This window comes from Mesoplodon bidens (genome assembly GCF_964165515.1).
Source record: "Mesoplodon bidens genome assembly, chromosome: 12".
NCBI lineage: Eukaryota > Metazoa > Chordata > Mammalia > Artiodactyla > Ziphiidae > Mesoplodon > Mesoplodon bidens.
The window spans coordinates 74792864-74812332 of NC_138168.1; positions in this window are offsets into that span (position 1 = coordinate 74792864).

The window sequence follows — 19469 nt, forward strand, 5'->3', positions numbered from 1 at the left end:
ATGCAGAAGTTTTGATTAAAGGTTAACCAAAGAAGAAATCTTCAGAATAACATGTTTAAAGTAAGTTCACCAAGACCAGCCATAAAAAAGTAGATATATAAGACCAGGTTTCCAAAGAAATGCATGGATAGATGCTAATATATTGTAATATATTCCCTGAGTTTAAGTAGTATCGCCCCTTCAATAAGCAACAAATATTTTAAGCCATGTGGATGAAAATGACAGTGGTGAGTGGTCGGTTTGCAATAACCCCTGTTATTAAAAAGAGAGAGAAGGGTTAGGAGAGCATTCTAGGTAAAGAGAACAGCATGTTGACAAGGCACTCAGGTGTTAAGGGGATAGCAAATTTAGTGTAACTGGAGTTTTGTTAAGAGAAAGTGGCTGTCTTAGTCTGCGTGGGCCACTATGGCAAAATACCATAGACTGGTGGCTTAAACAGCAGAAGTTTATTTCTCACAGTTCTGGAAGCTGGGAAGTCCAAGATCAAGGAGCCAGCTGATTCAGTTTCTGGTAAGGGCTCTTTTCCCGGTTTGCAGATGGCAGCCTTCTCACTATGTCCTCACGTGGGCTTTCCTTGGTGCATGCTTTGGCAGAGGAAGGGTGGGGGCCAAGCTCTCTGGGTGCCTCTTCTATAAGGACACTAATCCCATCATGAGGGCCCCAACATCATGACCTCATCTAACCCTAATTACCTCCCAAAGGCCCCATCTCCAAATACCATCACAATGAGGGCTTCATTAGGGCTTTAACATACAAATCTGGAGGGAGAGCACAATACAGGTCATAGCAGTGGCTGAGATGGGACCAGATATGTAGAGCTGGGTCAGCTAATAAAGGACAGTTGTGCCCTGTTCAGGAGTTTGGGACATTTCCACTGTCAACAAGGAGCTAGCAAAGGTTTTTTAAGTAGGGAGATGACGTGATCAAAGTATTTTTAGAAAGGTAACTTAGACAAGCAGCATCTTCTGGCTGCTGCTTCCTGCTGCTTTTAGTGACTCGTTAAGTGACTAGTTGTGGGCCTACAGTCAGTAGGATACAGGGTATTGAAGAATTACTCATGGTGTATTATTGGGGTATTGTTGCTAAACAGATTGTGTTAAAATCTTGTGTGATAATCTTTTTTACTTATTATTTATCCATACGAGTAATTTGAATCATAAGAGTGTCTGGCAGGGCTTCCCTGGTGGCGCAGTGGTTGAGAGTCCGCCTGCCGATGCAGGGGACACGGGTTCGTGCCCCTATCCCGGAGGATCCCACGTGCCGCGGAGCGGCTGGGCCCGCGAGCCATGGCCGCGGAGCCTGTGTGTCCGGAGCCTGTGCTCCGCAACGGGAGAGGCCGCGGCAGTGAGAGGCCCGCGTACAGCAAAAAAAAAAAAAAAAAAAAAAAAAAAGAGTGTCTGGCAATGGTTCCATGAAGCTACAAAGCATTTCTTTGTATGAGTGGTTAATTCTTACATCTTGTTGACAGATTAATTTACCTCTTCTTCTCTTGCTGTTAAGTGACTATAATTTAAGACAAATCCCTCAGGGCTGTCACCTGAAACCCTATCTTCTTGTTTCATTACTCTTCATTGTTTACCTTTCCTTGTTTTGGACCTTAATTTGGGGGTCTTCACATTTATTCCATAAGGACATTTATTACTGAATAACCCTCACTATTTTAACTTATGCCAAACATTTTTAAGCTGAAAAAGATCCTTGAAAAAGAAAGGGAAGATTTTTTTAAAGTAAAAATAACAACAATTACAACAAAACAAAACAAAAACCAGAACAAACAATAAAGCCTCTTGCAATAAGGCAGCACTTTGCCACCTGGTGCAGAGATAAAGTCATTTAGCTTATGAATAAGTTTTTAAAAGGCTTGGAGCATAAAGACAACTTTTCTAAAAAAGGCACGGCATTCTTTCCAAGTGAAAAGCCCAAAGAGACCAAAGTTTGATGATGACCTAGATTTCGGAGACAGTTTACACTGAAATGATTATTTGTTTCTTTTTGAGTTGCCACATTTTTAAGTCTTTAGTGGTAGGCAAAGTTGTTAATGGCACTATCTTTTTTTTTGTTAATGTCCTTTTCTTCAGCCCAGTATATCAAATAAATAAAATTTAAAACACAAACATAATCTGAGACTTTAATGCTTTTCTATTTATTTCTAATATGGAATGTTCAGAACCATCAACTGCCACAGTTTTTGTAAACTGCTATAGTTTTATTATTCTGGGCTATTTTCTTCCCTACAGTTATGATCATCCCATGTCCCTGACTTAAGCCCCTTTCTGCGTTCACATTTTGGTACCTTTGACCCCTCTTATGCTCTTCCCATCTGAATTTGGAAGGAAACAAATGGTTACTTTTCAACCTAATTCAAGCTGTCATTCCAACCACAGTGAGAAGCAGTGGATGTCTGAGCAAATTCCAAAGCTGGCTTCCCTCCGGGGAGTTGTGTCCTGGTATGAGGAGAGTCTGTGCCGTCTCCCCAAGAGTTGGGTTCGGCTGCACCTTGCTACATTGGCTGCTTCAATGAGCATTTCGAGACAAAGCAGGCCTGATTGTGTAGAACAGGAGGTCTCTAAATTGGTGCCAGGGAGTCTAAGATTCACATGCAGGCCCTATTTGGGAAACCCTGTGTATGTCTATATATCCTTGAGTTATTTGATTTTGATTCCATGGGAGCAATTTTACAACTCTGTATGCTGTAAGTAGCAGGCATACAAATTCTGTCCTGTCTGGTATGAGTTCTATTGACTTCCTTCAGTCTCCCGCTGCCACCAATGTAGGGGGGTGAAGGGGGGGGTGAGGTGGGAACAGTTGTGCTTCCATCTACAATTCACTTCAAACTTCCTTCCTTTGTTCCACACAAATATGTGCTTCTAGACTTTTTTTTTGGCCATGCAGCTTGCAGGATTTTAGTCCCCCAACTAGGAATTGAACCCGGGCCCTTGGGCAGTGAGACCGCAGAGTCTTAACCACTGGACTGCCAGGGGATTCCCTTGACTTCTTTTTTGAACCAGCTCTAACATCTGCCTGGTTCCCACACTGAATGATTTAAACAAAATCTTTAATGCATGTCCATTCTTATGTCTGTATAAAAGTCACAATTTTACCTTTTTTTTTTTTTTTTAAAAAAAAGCTTTTAACCCTAAGCTCCCTCATTTGGAGAATGAGCATAGTAATACCTCTCTCACCCTCCTCCATGAGTTTTGGGGCTTGAATGAGTTATAAATAACTGAGTTGAAATGATGCTTAAGGGCTGAAAATGTGTCTTCTCTGCTTTTGTATTTCCAGTATCTGGAAGGCAGAACCTGCCCCAAAGTGCTCTTTGGTATAAAATACTAAACTAAATAGGAGGCATTATTATTATTATCAGACGTTGTTGGCAGCCCAGGAGCCAGCAGCCACTGACCTCATCTTGAAAGTGGTAGAGGGTTCACCTTAGGTAGCCTTCAGGGAGTCAAAGGAGCAAAGCTCACGTGCTGGGCAAATGGGGACACGGACACACCTGGTGGTTTCTGATTCCCGGGAAGAGGCCACAGGTGACAGAAAAGGGTTAAAGGAGTCTCAGAGTTGCCTCTTCCTTTCTGGGCCCTTTGCCACCAGAGATTCAGAGGTCAAAGGTGCTGTTCCCACACAAACATGAGCTGCTCTAACACACAGTCACCTGTCATTCTGTGCCTCTGAGGCGGGAGGATAGGCAGAGGGGAAAGAGCAGGATTTCTGGTGTGCAAAGTCCTATACTGAATAGCAAGACTGGATACAACAGTAAAAGACTGCCAACACTTATTGGCTGGATCTGTATCCTACTTTTACATTCAAATTATTTATTTCCATTCCAAAATATAAACTCTAACACTTTAAAATAGGAGGCTAAAGCTCACAACTGAAGTCACTATAGAAATATTCTGCAACGGTTTTTAAGTGTCAGTGTTCTCTTTTCCACTCTTCATCTCTCAACATGAGCAGGTACACTGAACATCTTGTTCATTAAGCATTACTAATGCAATGGTAACAGGAAGGCAACTCGTGTTCGCTCAGTGAGTATCTGAACGCATCCCCCTATTAGGCTGAATAATGGCTCCCAATGATGCTGGTCCTAATCCCTGGAATCTGGAACTTGTACCTTATATGGCAAAAGGGTCTTTATAAAAGTAACTAAGTGAAAGGTTACGACAAGGGGAGATTATCTGGATTAACCTGGTGGGCCCTGAATGCAATAACAGGTATCAGTATAAAAGAGAGGCAAAGGGAAGATACAGACAGAACAGGTAAAGGCACATGATCACAAAGGCACAGCTTGGAGTGAGGCAGCCATAAGCCAAGGAATTCCAGAAGCCCCAGAAGCTGGAAGAGACAAGGAAGAGATTTTCCCCCAGAGCTTCCCGGGAGAGTACAGCCCTGCCAACATCTTGATTCCACGCCAGTGAAGTTGATTTCAAACTTCTGGCTTCCAGACCTGGAAAGAAACCATTTCTATTGTTTTAAACCACCGAGTTTGTGGTCAGACTGGGTAACTTAAACAACACAATTTTATTTTCTCACTGTTTTGGAGACTAGATTTTCAAGATAAAGGTGTCAGCAGGGTTGACTTCTTCCGAGGCCTCTCTCCTTAGCTTATAGATGCATCTCCCCCTGTGTCTTCACCTGGTCTTCCTTCTGTGCATGCTTGTGTCTGTGTCTCAATCTCCTTTTCTTTTAAGGACGTCAGGCATATTGAATTACGACCAACACATATGACCTCATTATACCTTAATTACCTCTCGAAGGACCCTATCTCCAAATACAGTTACATTCTGAGGTACTGGGGGTTAGGACTTCAACATATGAATTTTGAGGGGGATGCAATTCTGTCCATAAAATCAAGTAACATTGTTATTTTTATTTCTACCCATGAGGAAAGACTGAAGTCCCAAACTTTGTTTAATATCACACAGCTGAAAAATCCAGCAGCATGGATTTGAAATCAAGTTGCTCTGATTTCATTACTGAGTTCTTAAAAAAAACAAAAACAAAAACAAAAAGTAAAGACTCAAAGAGAGATAATGTGGATGTCTTAGAAGAGTCTTGTTTTTTACACCTCAGCCCTCTAGTTTCTTGTCTGGTAAATTCAATCTGAAGGTGAAGAAAGACGTACAGCCTAGGCAGTCAGGATCATTACTATATATATATATTTAAGTCTGCTATAAAATAATCACCCTTACAGCTGATTTCTTGAAATATCATTTTGGAAACAAAAATATCTACAATGAATTATCAGAGTTATTTTTAGGAGAAAGTTAGAAATCTTGCATCATAATAGTTTGTTTTTACTCTTCTTCAATAATAATGCCTCTCCTGTCTATTTCATGAGACATCATCCTTTTTCTTAACAAAAAATTTGATCAAGTTCTAAAATGTTGTTTGTTAATGGGGAAGAATTTCCAAACATAACATCATTTGTTGAACAAATATTTATTGAAGATGATCTGACAAATATTGTTCTAAATATTAGGAATAAAGTACAAAAAACACCCCACAGAAAAATCCTGAATGAAGCCTACATTTTAGTGGGATAAAGCAGATAGCAAACAATTACATATCAAAGATTAAGTACACAGTACATACCAGTCACGCCTTAAAGTGACTGTGCCCGCAGTCCACAGAACACAACCTCACGAGAGTGGTTACCAGACTCCTGACCCACAGAAACCAAGAGAGATTAAATAAATTATTATCATTTTTGAAAGTCATTAATTTTTTTTTTTTTTTTTTTTTTTGCGGAACGTGGGCCTCTCACCGTTGTGGCCTCTCCCGTTGCAGAGCACAGGCTCTGGACACGCAGGCTCAGCAGCCATGGCTCACAGGCCCAGCCACTCTGCGTCATGTGGGATCCTCCCGGACCGGGGCACGAACCTGTGTCCCCTGTATCGGCAGGCGGACTCTCAACCACTGCGCCACCAGGAAAGCCCTTAAAGTCATTAAATCTTGAAGTGATTTGTTATTCACCATTAGACAAATAATAAGTTGTTTGTAACAATAATTCAAGTATCTTCTTAGTACCTACTTTGTAATAGTGTTGTGTTTTCAATTGATTGCATGATTATTTTATGGTAGATGTCAGGATGTCACTAGAAAATATGCATTTTTCTCCAGACAGTGCTTGGAAAGAAGTTGTTAATATATAGTATCATTCTTAGAAGAGCCTGATACTTCTGAGGAGCTACAGATATCACTAAATGATCAGGCTCTTTCAAAGGAATGTAAATTCCTATCCAGAGAACCTGATTTTCTGTGCTGCTTAGTCTCAATTACTCCTTAACATTCTTTACCTAGAAAGAATGCTTCTAGGTAATTACAATACCTGAACTGTGCTTGTCACAATAGATATTCAAAAAGAGGATAAATCTCTTCCCCTCACTTTCTTTATTTTTCATAGGTTAATTCTAACTTTCAACAAATAAGACTAACATTGACTTTAATAGATTTATATCTAGACAATAAAAGTATCTGTTACCTGTTTTCCAAGCCATTAACTGACTTCAAGGCAATTTCAAAATGCATAGTATGGGGCTTCCCTGGTGGCACAGTGGCTGAGAGTCTGCCTGCCGATGCAGGGGACACGGGTTCATGCCCCAGTCCGGGAAGATCCCACATGTCACAGAGTGGCTGGGCCCGTGAGCCATGGCCGCTGAGCCTGTGCGTCCGGAGCCTGTGCTCCGCAGTGGAAGAGGCCACAACAGTGAGAGGCCCGCGTACTGCAAAAAGCAAACAAACAAACAAATGCATAGTATGTATTCTTGGTTGACCCTACAGGATTGGACTTTTACAGATTGCCGTGGTTCCCCCTGTTAAAGTGGTAGCCTCCACCAGCTGAGGAGAGAATGGATCATCTTGCCCTTTCAGCCCAGAATACCTATACAAGGAGGAAAATCCCCACATTTATGTATTTCAAATAAACCTATATTTATAAGGCTGGGAATTCTTTGTAAAAACAACAGCAACATTAACAACAAAAACAACAACAAAAACATCTTGGAGTTTCCACCTGAATCAAATCTTTGGAACAGATGATGATTTCATTGATTTCTGCATAAGAGAATGTTGCAGGTCAAAACACAATCTACTGGTAGCATGTGTTATTTAGCTGCTAATCTTAAGAGAAATCTTTATACAAAATTATTACAGCATAGCTAATTTGCAACCATGCTTAAAGATTCAATGTCATCCTTCTTCTTCTTACTGCGCCGTGAAGGAATTTGTATTATAGGTTTCTGACATAAGTACACTAACATTCACTCAGCGTTTCTCCAGGGAAGCCTGCACTTAAATGGCAAATGTATTTGTCCCAACGCATATGACAGTTGTCTTACTCTACTTCTTACATCCTATTTATAGTTGATTCTTCAGACACTTTGAAGTGATACTTCATTTGGTGGCAATGAAAGATCAATGCATTGATCCTTTTAAGTGGATGGCAGAAAAATGCAGCTTGTCTTTCTATTTCAATATCATATAACATCATAGAGCACTGGAACATTGACACATCATATTTCTGACGAACTTAAGGTCTTCATAATTAAAAAGGAGACACACCATTAGAGAGATACTGCAGGCATTGCACACACTGAGCAGCAGTACTCAAAGTGTGGTCCCTGTACCAGAAGGACCAGCATCATTTGGGAACTTATTAGAAATTATTGGGCCCCACCCAAACCTACTGCATCAGAAACTTTAGGGGCAGGGCCCAGCATTCTGTGTTTTAACAAGCCCTCCAGGGGATTTTGATGCAGGCTATAGTGTTATAGTTTGAGAACCAATGATATAGGACATTCCTAGCCAAAGAATAAGACAGATCAGGATACTGAACCCCTGTTAGGCCTGATGCAAATGTGGATTAAAAAATAAGACATGACTGGCATTTGTAATTTCTTCTTGGTTAACTTGATTTCTATTTAAAGTCAGAAATCTACGGATGATAAAATTAAGTTGCTTCATAGGTGAAGCAAATTTAAATAAGGGACTTGAAATGAGGAAATTTTCTGGTAGGGGGTGTATCTTCATACAAAATTCCTTAACAGGAATCTGGGAATGACATACTACAGAAAGTCCTCATGAAATTTCTAAGTTTTACCACTGGGAGAGACTGAAGGAAACCATCATATCTGCCTTTCAGAGGAAATGCCAGTTAAGTGAATCAGTTTGTCAATATCCATAAAATGGCTTTCTGGAAGTTTGATTAGGATTGCATTGAATCTATAGATCTAGTTGGAAAGAACTGACAACTTGACAATATTATGCCTTCTTATCCATGAACATGGAATATCTATTTAGTAGCTCTTTGATTTCATTCATCAGAGTTTTTTTCATTTTCTTCATATGGATTTTGTATATATTTTGTTAGATTTATACCTAAATCTTTATATACTTTATTCCATTTCTTGTTTTATTTCATTAGCTAGAACTTCCAGTATGATGTTGATAAGCTGTGGTGAGAGGGCATATCCTTGACTTGTTCCAGATTTTAGTAGGAAAACGTTGAGTTTCTCACCATTAAGTATGATGTTAGCTGTAGGTTTTTTGTAGATATTCTTTATCAAGTTGAGGAAACTCCCTTCAATTCCTAGTTTGTTGAGAGTTTTTATCATAAATGGGTGTTGGAATTTGTCAAATTTTTTAAAGCATCTCGATATAATCATGTGATTTTTCTTTAGCCTGTTGATGTGTTGGACTACATTAATTGATTTTTGAATGTAGAACCAGCCTTGTAAACCTTGGATGAATCCTACTTGATCTTGGGGGTAAGGATATTTTTATTCCATCTTAGGAAATTAACTAGGTAAAAGTACAAAGGCAAAGAACATCAATTAGACCTTGTTCCAGAAGAGCAGTCAATTAAGCACCTGGAATAATCAATGTAGTTAAAATATAATATACCAGAAGAGAATGGGTAAGTGGAGGTATCCCAGCATACCTGAAGACACACTCAAGTTGGGTAATCTGGGGAAGGTTTAACAAAGGAGCTATTGAAAGGTGATTAGGCACAGTGGAGAGAAATCACAAAGGATGAGCTAGTATCCTGAGGCTAGTAAGAGCTGGGGCACATTTACTACTCCTAGACCTGAGAGGAGAGAAGGAACAGTTACAGGAAACTGGAAAAGACCATTGGATGAGAGATGTGATCTTCGGTGAAGGAAAGCAGCTAGTCCTTGTGGATCCTACAGAAGAAACATCCTGACCTCACCCTCCTTATTCCCTCAAATCTCCTGTTCAGGCTTTCCATGGGCCAAACCCAATGAGAAGCCAGAAGACCAGTGAGCTCACTGATGAGAATGGAGGTGGAGGGGCAGATGGGGTATATTGAACACCATGGGTTAGTTGGTTGGAAGGGTAGCTCAGGACCATATGACTGAGAACTTTGAACCCTAAGTGGAGGAATTTTAACTTTCTTCTATATGTAAAGAGGAACCATTGATCATGTTTGGAGCCATAATCCAGAAAGAACCCAGTCATGGGAGGAATGGAGGAAGTTGAGATGAGAAGAAATGAAGATGTGAATTTGAATAATGATGATTATTTGAGAGACATCTTTTGCACATAAAATTAATAGAATGTATGTATGGAGTGAGGAAAAAAAACTTTATAAAGAGCCTGGAGCTTTGATGAATGGTGAGAGAGGAAGAGAACTCTTAAAGCAAGCAGGGTGAAGATGAAGCTCTTGTTTGGAATGGAGGAGTCATAGAATTTTGTTGCTTGACTAGCTAGAGACAGTCAACTCCAATGACTTTTCTCCACTTGGGACAAATGTTTACACTCACATGCAGCTTTAGACTGTCCAGCTGGAGTAAAGAAAATAAAGGTTTTGGTTAAGCATGATTCTCATAATTCTCAAAACAGCTCTCTGTTTTACACACAAGGAAGCTGAGAGAATAGTTGTGTCCAAGGAGACCCAGCTTGTTTATGATAAAATCAGATCAAGTCAAGAGGTCAGATGGCCTTACTCCAAACTTAGGTGCTGCTGAATATGTTCAAAGTCAAGTTCAAAATAAAGGTTTAGGGGTGGAAAGAAAGTTAAAGGGGAGAAATAAAAATTAGGGGGAGTCATTTATAAATGTCATAGCTGAAGCTGAAACCATGATTATGAGGCAAAGCCTTGATTAGTAGTAATGAGTCCAAAAAACTGGAATCCATAGTTATCTAAAATATATCCCACATTCTACTTTATGGAAAAATGAGATAGATTATGTGCTTTTAATATTATTTTGTGTAAAAAGACAACAATTTCTTTTTTAATGAGTTATTGTTGATGTATAGTATTGTATAACTTTCAGGTAAAAAATAACAGTTTCTATGGGAAGTCTTTAGAACGGTACTAATCCTTACTCCATCTATAATATGGTAAGATGCGATTTTATTCATTCAAGCTTTCAACAAGTATCTGTTGATCTTTTTACCAGGTAATGGGCTATAGAGGTAAATGAAATAAAATTTCAGCTCTTATGGAGTTGATTTTCTATTAAGGAAGATGGAGAAAATGTATAAAATGAATATATGTCAGATGGTGATAAGAGCTTAGAGAAAATAAAGCAATAAGGGGGATAGAATAACATGGTAGAAGGGAAGGGTGCAATTTTGTGTAGAATTCTCAAGTCAGCCTCACTGATAAGCTGACATTGGAGCAGAGGCTCAAAGGAAGTGAGACAGTGGGCCATGCAAGTACCTGGGGGAAAAGCATTGCAGACAGAGGGAACAGTCATTTCAAAGGCCCTGAGGAAGCATGACTGAGAATACTCCAGGTACAAAGAGGCACCCTGAGGATGGAACAGAAGGATAGAGGGGCAGTGTGGATGTTGAGGGCAGAGAGGTTGCAGGGGATCAGGTCGGCTGGGGCCTTCCAGCCTTCATGAGGATTAGGTTTCTCTCTGAGTTAGTTGAATAACCATGAGAGAATTTTGCACAGAGCTAGGACATTATCTGTCATATATCTTAAAATGATCACATTGGTGGCTGTGTTGGGAAAATGCTCTAGGAAGCTGTCAAATAATCCAGTTAAGAGTGAGTATGGGGCTTCCCTGGTGGCGCAGTGGTTGGGGGTCCACCTGCCGGTGCAGGGGGCACGGGTTCGTGCCCCAGTCCGGGAGGATCCCACATGCCACGGGGCGGCTGGGCCCCTGGGCCGTGGCCGCTGGGCCTGTGCGTCCAGAGCCTGTGCTCCGCAGCGGGAGAGGCCGAAGCGGTGAGAGGCCCGCTTACCGCAAAAAAAAAAAAAAAAAAAAAAAAAAGAGTGACTATGGCAGGGGCTAGGTGGCAGCTGTGGAGGTGATGAAAAGTAGTTGGAGTCCAGATGTATCTTGAAGGTGGACTGATGGATTAGATGTGAAGGATGAGAGAAGATTTTTTTCTTGGGTAAGGGAAAGATGGAGTGCCATTTAATGAGATACTGAAAAAAAACAGCCAGTAGCTTTATTCTTATACCATTAGTTAATGAAAATTCCAATTAACAAATTCATTTCATTTTTTGAAAGTTTTGGGAGAAGACTTTCCTTCTATAAGCTTATATTGCTTTAGTGAATATCTGTAGCCAATACCATGAACTTGAACTCTGGGGTTGGTTCTTGGTAAAGCCTCCCATTCTGCACATAGGAGAGGATAGCTTGTCCATGGTTCCCTGTAGAATAATTTCAAAGGGTGGGTGGGGATGTTAGCTTTAGTGTCTCAGTGGTGCTTATTAAAGGAGGGAGGGAAGGAGGGAGGGAGGGAAGGAGGGAGGGAGGGAAGGAGGGAGGGAGGGAAGGAGGAAGAAAGGAAGGAAGGCAGAAGGAAGGAAGGAGGTAAGGAAGAAGGGAGGGGGGATGGAAGAAAGTTAGGAACCATTTAACCCTCGCTTCTTAAAGGCAGAGGCATCAGGTCTACTTATGGTCCTCTTGAGGCAGGTGAAGACTTTTTAGTGGGAAAACTAATGTCACAGAGTGATATTATATTAATGTTATGACATATTCAAATGTGTGGACAGACGATGTCCACACCATAGTTTCAGAATGCAGTAAATTCACATTTAAAACCCTTGAAGTACGATGTATCAAAACTTACAAGATTACATCCTTTTTTTCTTAGATGATTTAATTGATAGGCTTGAAGGACAATGAAGGTGAGTTCTGCCATGATGAGCTGGTGTCCATAATGATAAAGACATCGAGTGTATTTGCAAATTCTCTGTCAGTGGATAGCAAATCTTTTGCTGCATGGCAAAGTTAATTATACAATTACATTTCAATTGCTTTGAAATGTTTCCATTTATGTGTCCAAGAGCAGTCTTTTACTATAATACAAATATAATTCTTTCTGTGGCTCCATGCTGGCAGTTCAACATCAGATTCAAACTTAAGAGCAAAATATGACAATCTTTCAAATATACTTGGCAAATAATATGGTCACCTAAATTTGTAATATAAGTGACACCACTTATTACACAATATTCTTAATATTACAAAGCAACAGAGCTTATACTAGTGAAGTAAAAGTCAAATATATGGAATTTTCCTTTTGCTACATGGTCTGTGTTATTACCATGGAAAATGATTAAGTATTTCTTGACTTATTGTTCTCAATTTTGTACCCCCCAGAGATATTTGGTTATGCCTGGGAGCATTTTTGGTTGTCATAATTTTGGGGGTGGGGTATGCTAATAGCATCTAGTGAGTAGAGGCCAGAGATACAGCTAAACACCTTATGGAGCACAGGATATTCCCCACAAGAGTTATCTAGCCCAAAATGTCAGTCAGTAATGCTGAGGTTGAGAATCCCTGACTCATGCCGTTGCTCATAGCTCATTCCACAGCTCACATTGCAAATGCATTCCTTTAGCTGAGCCTTACAGTTCAATCGTTCAACTCAATATTTGAGTGTCAAAGGAAGACTGGCACTATATTGCGTCTCTAGGATGGGAAGAACCCACTAGGTTGAAGTTATAAGATTTACAGTCATTAGCTGGGTTGGAAGACCATATGATTCTTTATTGGAAACTGGCAAGTGTGCCAAATTAAGGCTTTACTAAGAATATCATGAGGGTTAACGAGTCTTTGAAAGATAATAGTCACCTTTGTTTCATGTCTAAGAACTTTATCTATGCATTCTTTATTCATTCCAATCCCATGGCTATCTATTCAGTTGAGTGTCAGTTACAGCTAGCTATTCGAGATGCTCCACACACACACATTTTAACTGTGGCTGCCAGATATCAATGCAATTCACAGGCCGCCAGTACAATATTCTCAAGAAAATATGCCTGATATTTTGAAGACCATCTGTCTCATTTTAATCTAGAATAGGCTCTGCTAAAGCTTTTGCATGCCAAATGACTTTTAAAAAACCAAAAAACCCTTGTGCTGTGTTAAAAAGTGTTTTAAAATGTTTTTATTGAGATATAATTCATATACCATAAAACCCAGCCATTTGAAGTGTACAATTCAATTATTTAAGTATACTCACAGAATTGTGCAACTATCGCTACAATCTAAGTTTAAAATATTTTCATCATGCCATAAAGAAACCTCATGCCCCTTAGCAGTCACTCCACATAACCCAGCACCCCCAGACCTAGGCAACCACTAATGTACTTTTTTTTTTTTTTTTTTTGCGGTATGCGGGCCTCTCACCGTTGTGGCCTCTCCAGTTGTGGAGCACAGGCTCCGGACGCGCAGGCTCAGCGGCCATGGTTCACGGGCCCAGCCGCCCTGCGGCATGAGGGATATTCCCGGACCGGGGCACGAACCCGTGTCCCCTGCATCAGCAGGCGGACTCTCAACCACTGCGCCACCAGGGAAGATCCTAATGTACTTTTTTGATTCTATAGATTTGACTATTCTAGACATTTCATATAAATAGGAGCATATAGTATTTTTACTACTGGTTTCTTTCACTTAGCATGTTTTCAAGATCCATTCTTTTGTAGCATGTCTCAGTACAGTTTTTCTTTACTGTGTCCAAATAATATTCCATTGTAAATATATACAACATTTTGTTTATCCATGTATCATCTGACAGACATTTGTGTCATTTCCAATTTTGTATATTGTACATAATGCTGATAAGAACAAGTTTTAGGGTAGGGCCCTAATTCAATATTTGTGTCCTTATAAGAAGAGAGACACTAGGGGTGGATGCACACGGAGGAGAGACCATGTGAGGACACCTTGATCTTCAAACTCTAGCCTCCAGAACTGTGAGGAATAAACTCCTGTTGTTTAAGCCACCCAGTCTGTGGTATTTTGTTATGGCAGCCCTAGATGACTAATATTCCTAGGAATGGAATTGCTGGGTCATATGGTAACTCTATGTTTAACAATTTGCAGAACTGCCGATTTATTCACATTCAAGTCATTGTATGGATATATGTTTTCTATCCTTTTCAGTAAACACTTAGGAGTGGTACAGCTGGTAAGTGTATGTTTAACTTTTTAAGAAATGGACAAACTGTTTTCCAAAGTGACTATACCATTTTACGTTCCCACCAGCACTATAGGAGGGTTCCAATTTTCCATTTCCTCTCCCAAACTTGTCATTGTTTTGATTATAGTCATCCTAGTGGGTGTGAAATGGTATTTCATTGTGTGTCCTTTTTTTTAATAGAGTTTATTTTTTTAGCCATTTTAGGTTCACAGAAGAATTGAGCAGAACGTACAGTGTTCTCAGAAACCTCCCACCCATCTCCACCTACCCCCAACTCTCCCACTATCAATACCACAGATCAAAGTGGTAAATTTGTAACTTGTTACAATTGATGATGTGACAAGCTATTTTGTCACATCATTATCACTCAAGGTCCATAGTTTACATTAGGGTTCACTCTTGGTGGTATAGACTCTATACAGGTTTTGACAATGTATAGTAGCATGTATCCACCGTTGTAGTCATCATACAGAATTGTTTCACTGCCCTAAAAATCCTCTAGGCTCTGCTTATTCTTTCCTCTCTCCCCCTCCTCCAACCTCTTCATTAGGGTTTTGATGGTTTTGATTTACATTCCCCTAGTGACTAAGGCTGTTGATCATCTTTTCATGTGCTCATTGGTCACTTATCTTTCTCAAAGGGGAGATATATGTCAAAGTGTACAAACTTTCAGTTATGAGTATGTACAGTATGATGACCATAGTTAATAATATAGTATTGTATACTGAAACTTGCTGAGAATATATCTTAAGTCTTCTTACCACACATACACACAGAGTTAATTATGTGAGGTGATAGATGTGTTAATTATCTTACTTTGGTAATCATTCCACAATGTATATGTATATCAAATCATCACATATACCTTAAATATATACAATTATATTTGTCAATTATTCCTCATTAAAGCTGGAAAAAAAAAACCCTTAAGGTTAAAATGGCTACTGTTTGTACTGACTACTTGATAATCGTATTTGACGGCAAACATGTTTAGTGATATTATATTGTGGCGATACAAAATATACATGATTGTTTTTGAAGTAATTTTATAGAACTCTTAGACTTCTTAAGATTTTGATGTTTTTGTTTTGAAATAAAAATATTTCTATTAAAAAATCCTTTGCCCATTTAAAAATTGGATTATTTGTCTTTTTATTGTTGGATATCAGTGCTTTTTAAGGTCCAGTTTGCCTCCAACTGAACAGGAAAACGACCCACGATTTTGTCTAGTATAAGAGACACACTATAGTGTCTTATCCTGAATGGTAGTCTCCTCAGCAGGTTTCACTGTTTCTTTATATCTGGGATCCGCTGTTGCCTTGTGATTTCAGGAAAGAGGCACCACTTTTCTTGGCAGCTGGATTCATAGGAGTCCAAAAGAAACAAATAGCTTTAGGCAATTTTCAATCAATCTTAGAGAGATAATAGTGTAACAATTCGTTCCTGATATCACAAAGAACAGATTCCAGCAGCATTTCTTACAACTAAATATGAAACACACAGGAATAGTGCAGTTATAGGAGAAGTGTTAATTTATTTCTCAGTGTTTATTAGCTAGTGCTCTTTAATGGACAGGACGTTTGCAGATGTTTTAGTAACCCACACAACTCTGCTCTGGTGTGGACCGTGTTTACCAGTTATTCCAACCAATTAAATTCAGCAACTATTTATTGCACACCCAAAGAGAGTCAATGCCTTTTCTACTGAATTCACTGAATTCTATGATAAATTTAAAAAAAGAAATAGTTGTATGTTTACTAACTTTTTAGAAAAGGAAATAGAAGCCTCCCTTTTTTGTTATTTATTATTCACTTGGCTAAAGAGATTCTGGAACTCAACACCACGTATTCTGGGAGAAAGAAAAATCTAAAATGGAAAATACCATAGTGCTTCATCTACAAGATTTAAAAGAGCCTTAAAGTTCACTTGTACTTAAAATCTTTCAGAAACGATTTCACTATCTCCTGTGAGATCTTATTTTGTGTTTAAAATTTCCTTTCTCACGGATAATCAAAATCACGCTGGATGCTTCAGGCCTGTCCTCCTCTGCATTCAGTAGACTAGCTCCTCCCCACCGACATCTTATAAGGATGAAATTCTTCACACCTTCTTTGCCTGATGGTATAGTAGCTCCCATATTCACTTACACAGATGACATGTGACTGCCATATAAATGGATGGGAATAAAGGTGTTGGTGTTGATATGCATATTAAATAAGACGAAGCTTAATTTCTCCTTTATAAATAACCCTCCACTCTGTGTAAGTTCCAATATCTTCTTTCCACATCTTAATGGATTTCTTTGCCTATCCCTAGAATGTGTACATGCCACACCAGAGGCCACTAATGAGCCAATGATACTCACAAACTGTCCTTTTTTTTTGGGTGCCATCTTTATTCTTTGATGCTTAAGTCACGGCTAAACACTTTGGGGTACGTTTTCTTAGAAACATTACGATGCTATTTAAAAGTGGTAGCATAAACCATATCACCCATTTGCCTCCCCAAGGGTAGTGTATGAGTCGGAGTTCAACCAGAGTAACAAAACCAGGATTTATGGCAAGGTATTGGCTTACGTGACCGTGGAGGCCAGTTAGGCAAGTCAAGTCCATAGGGTAGGCTATCAGGAAGGGCAGGCTGGAACTCTCAGGCATGAGCTGAAACTGCTGTCCACAGATGGAATTTCTTCTTCTGGGAAGTTTCACTTCTGCTTCGAAGGCCATTCAACTGATTAAACCAAGCCTGCCCAGGTCATCCAGAATAATCTCCCTTAAAGTCAGCTGATTATGGACTTTAATCATATCTGTAAAACACTTTCACAGCGACACACAGTGTTTGATTGGATAACTGGGATTACAGCCTAGACAAAATGCCTCATAAAACTGAGCATCATAGGTGACAAGTATCTCTGTGGTCATAGAGCAGTCACAGGATATCAGTTTACTTTGTATTCATACGGAGATGGCTTTTGGCTTAAAGTCAGCTGTTATCAGCAACCTCAACCATTTAACTTTTTTTAAAACAAAGTATAAGATGCAAAATTAAATGGAACGCCTTGTCCTACAGTCTACCAGACTTGCTGTGGCTGTGTGGGTAGACTTCTTTCTACAGTAGGCCTTTGCCTATGATCAATAAAATTGTGTATATTAGCAACTTACCACAAACTTGGCTAGAAAAATTTAGCCCATTCCCTGCCTTGTTCTCGATGAGGAGACATTGAAGATAATTTAAAAAATAGTCTATTGTAGTTGTTCTCAAAAATTTTGGTCTCAGGACCTTTATGTGCATCAAAATTATTGAGGACTCTAAAGACCTTTTGTTTATATGGGTTATGTCTTTGTCAGTTTGGGCTGCTACAGAACTCTCTCCAGGGAACTGCAGACTGTATACAATTTGGGGGGCTTATCCTCTGAAGCTCATCTGGGAAACCTCTTCCTCCCAAGGGCCCACTGACTCCAGGCTAGGACACTTGGGTGGGGGTCTGATAAGTACCCTTTTACGTGATGGTGAATAAACTGCTCTTCCAGTACCTAGACATGCAGTTTTAAAACCAAGGAGGAAAAGAACAAAGAGGAAGGAAGGGAGAGAGAATTAAAAAGTGGTTTACTCAGTAAAGATCTTTATGGTGATGCTTGAAAGACCACAGCCATTTAAGCAGGAAACGTGCTAATCTTTTGCTGTATGTATATGGAAAGATCATGAGTAAAAGTAATCCTCCCTTAAAAACAGCTCACTGCATAAATTGGATGTCTACTTAATTGAGTCATCGTTAACAACTTGATAGGAAGGCGAAGTGCTATGTAACATCTTTACTTGTACTGCATCATGCTGGTAGACAATTCTCTGGGAAGCTGAATGAGTTCAGGGTAGAAACGGTCACCTGCAGCATATAAGCAGTAATCTGATTATCAATTAAAAAGTGAAAAGCACTGAGGAAGTTTCAATTAAACAATATTCCACAATGATGCTTTTAACAGTTTAGTAGCTAGCTAATCACTTATAAACATTCTAATACAATAGAGCGAGATCTGGCACTAAAATACATTCCCTTTTAAAACACAGGTTTGCACTGAGCAAAGAAGACAATATTCTGTGACAGCCAAAGGAAAATATACTCAGTATGGTCAACAAACAGTAGTGTTTTCATTTTAGTTAATGGATATTTTTACACACAGTCTGGAAAAAAATAACTGGGTGTAGCACTCATTTGATTGGGAAGCAGGGAAACAAAGGGGCATAAGGTGCCTTTATCATTCTGAGCTCAGAATTAGGGATGTGGAAAACATACATTAAATGGTCTTGAAAGAAAATAAGCGCAGGTCATCTCAGTAGATGTACCCAAAATAAATTATTAATAAAGTGAGGAGGAAGTAGTTTCTAAGGAAATCTGGGCACAGATGTTTGCTCTGTAAGACACAGAGAGTTCAGGGATCAGAACTGTGAGGCATACAAATCACGGATCTGAAAAGATCCCATGTGTTGAAAATAGGTCCTTGCTCAAAATTGTTCCTTGAATAGGCTCTATCAAGGATGTGGAACATAAGAGCAGGTTTATTAGGAGACAAAGATACCAAAGGGGTTTGGAGAGGGAGTTCTTTAAGTAAAGGCTGAAGGCATGGAATATCTGAAAGGCAGAAAACAAAAGTTACCTAATAATTTAATAAAAATAATAGTCACCCATACAAAGAATTACACAGATAACGGAGGTTAAATTTTATTTCTATTTTGCAAGGAAAAAGCATATGCTGTAGTACAAAGGATTTGGTTTCAATATAACAAAGTCAGTTTTTCTTTTTTTTTTTTTTTTGCGGTACGCGCGCCTCTCATTGTTGTGGCCTCTCCAGTTGTGGAGCACAGGCCCCGAACTCGCAGGCTCAGCGGCCATGGCTCACGGGCCCAGCCGCTCTGCAGCATGTGGGATCTTCCTGGACCGGGGCACGAACCCGTGTGCCCTGCATCGGCAGGCGGACTCTCAACCACTGCACCACCAGGGAAGCCCCCACAAAATCAGCTTTAATGGACAAAATCAGTCTTGAGAGTCACTGATATTAAAT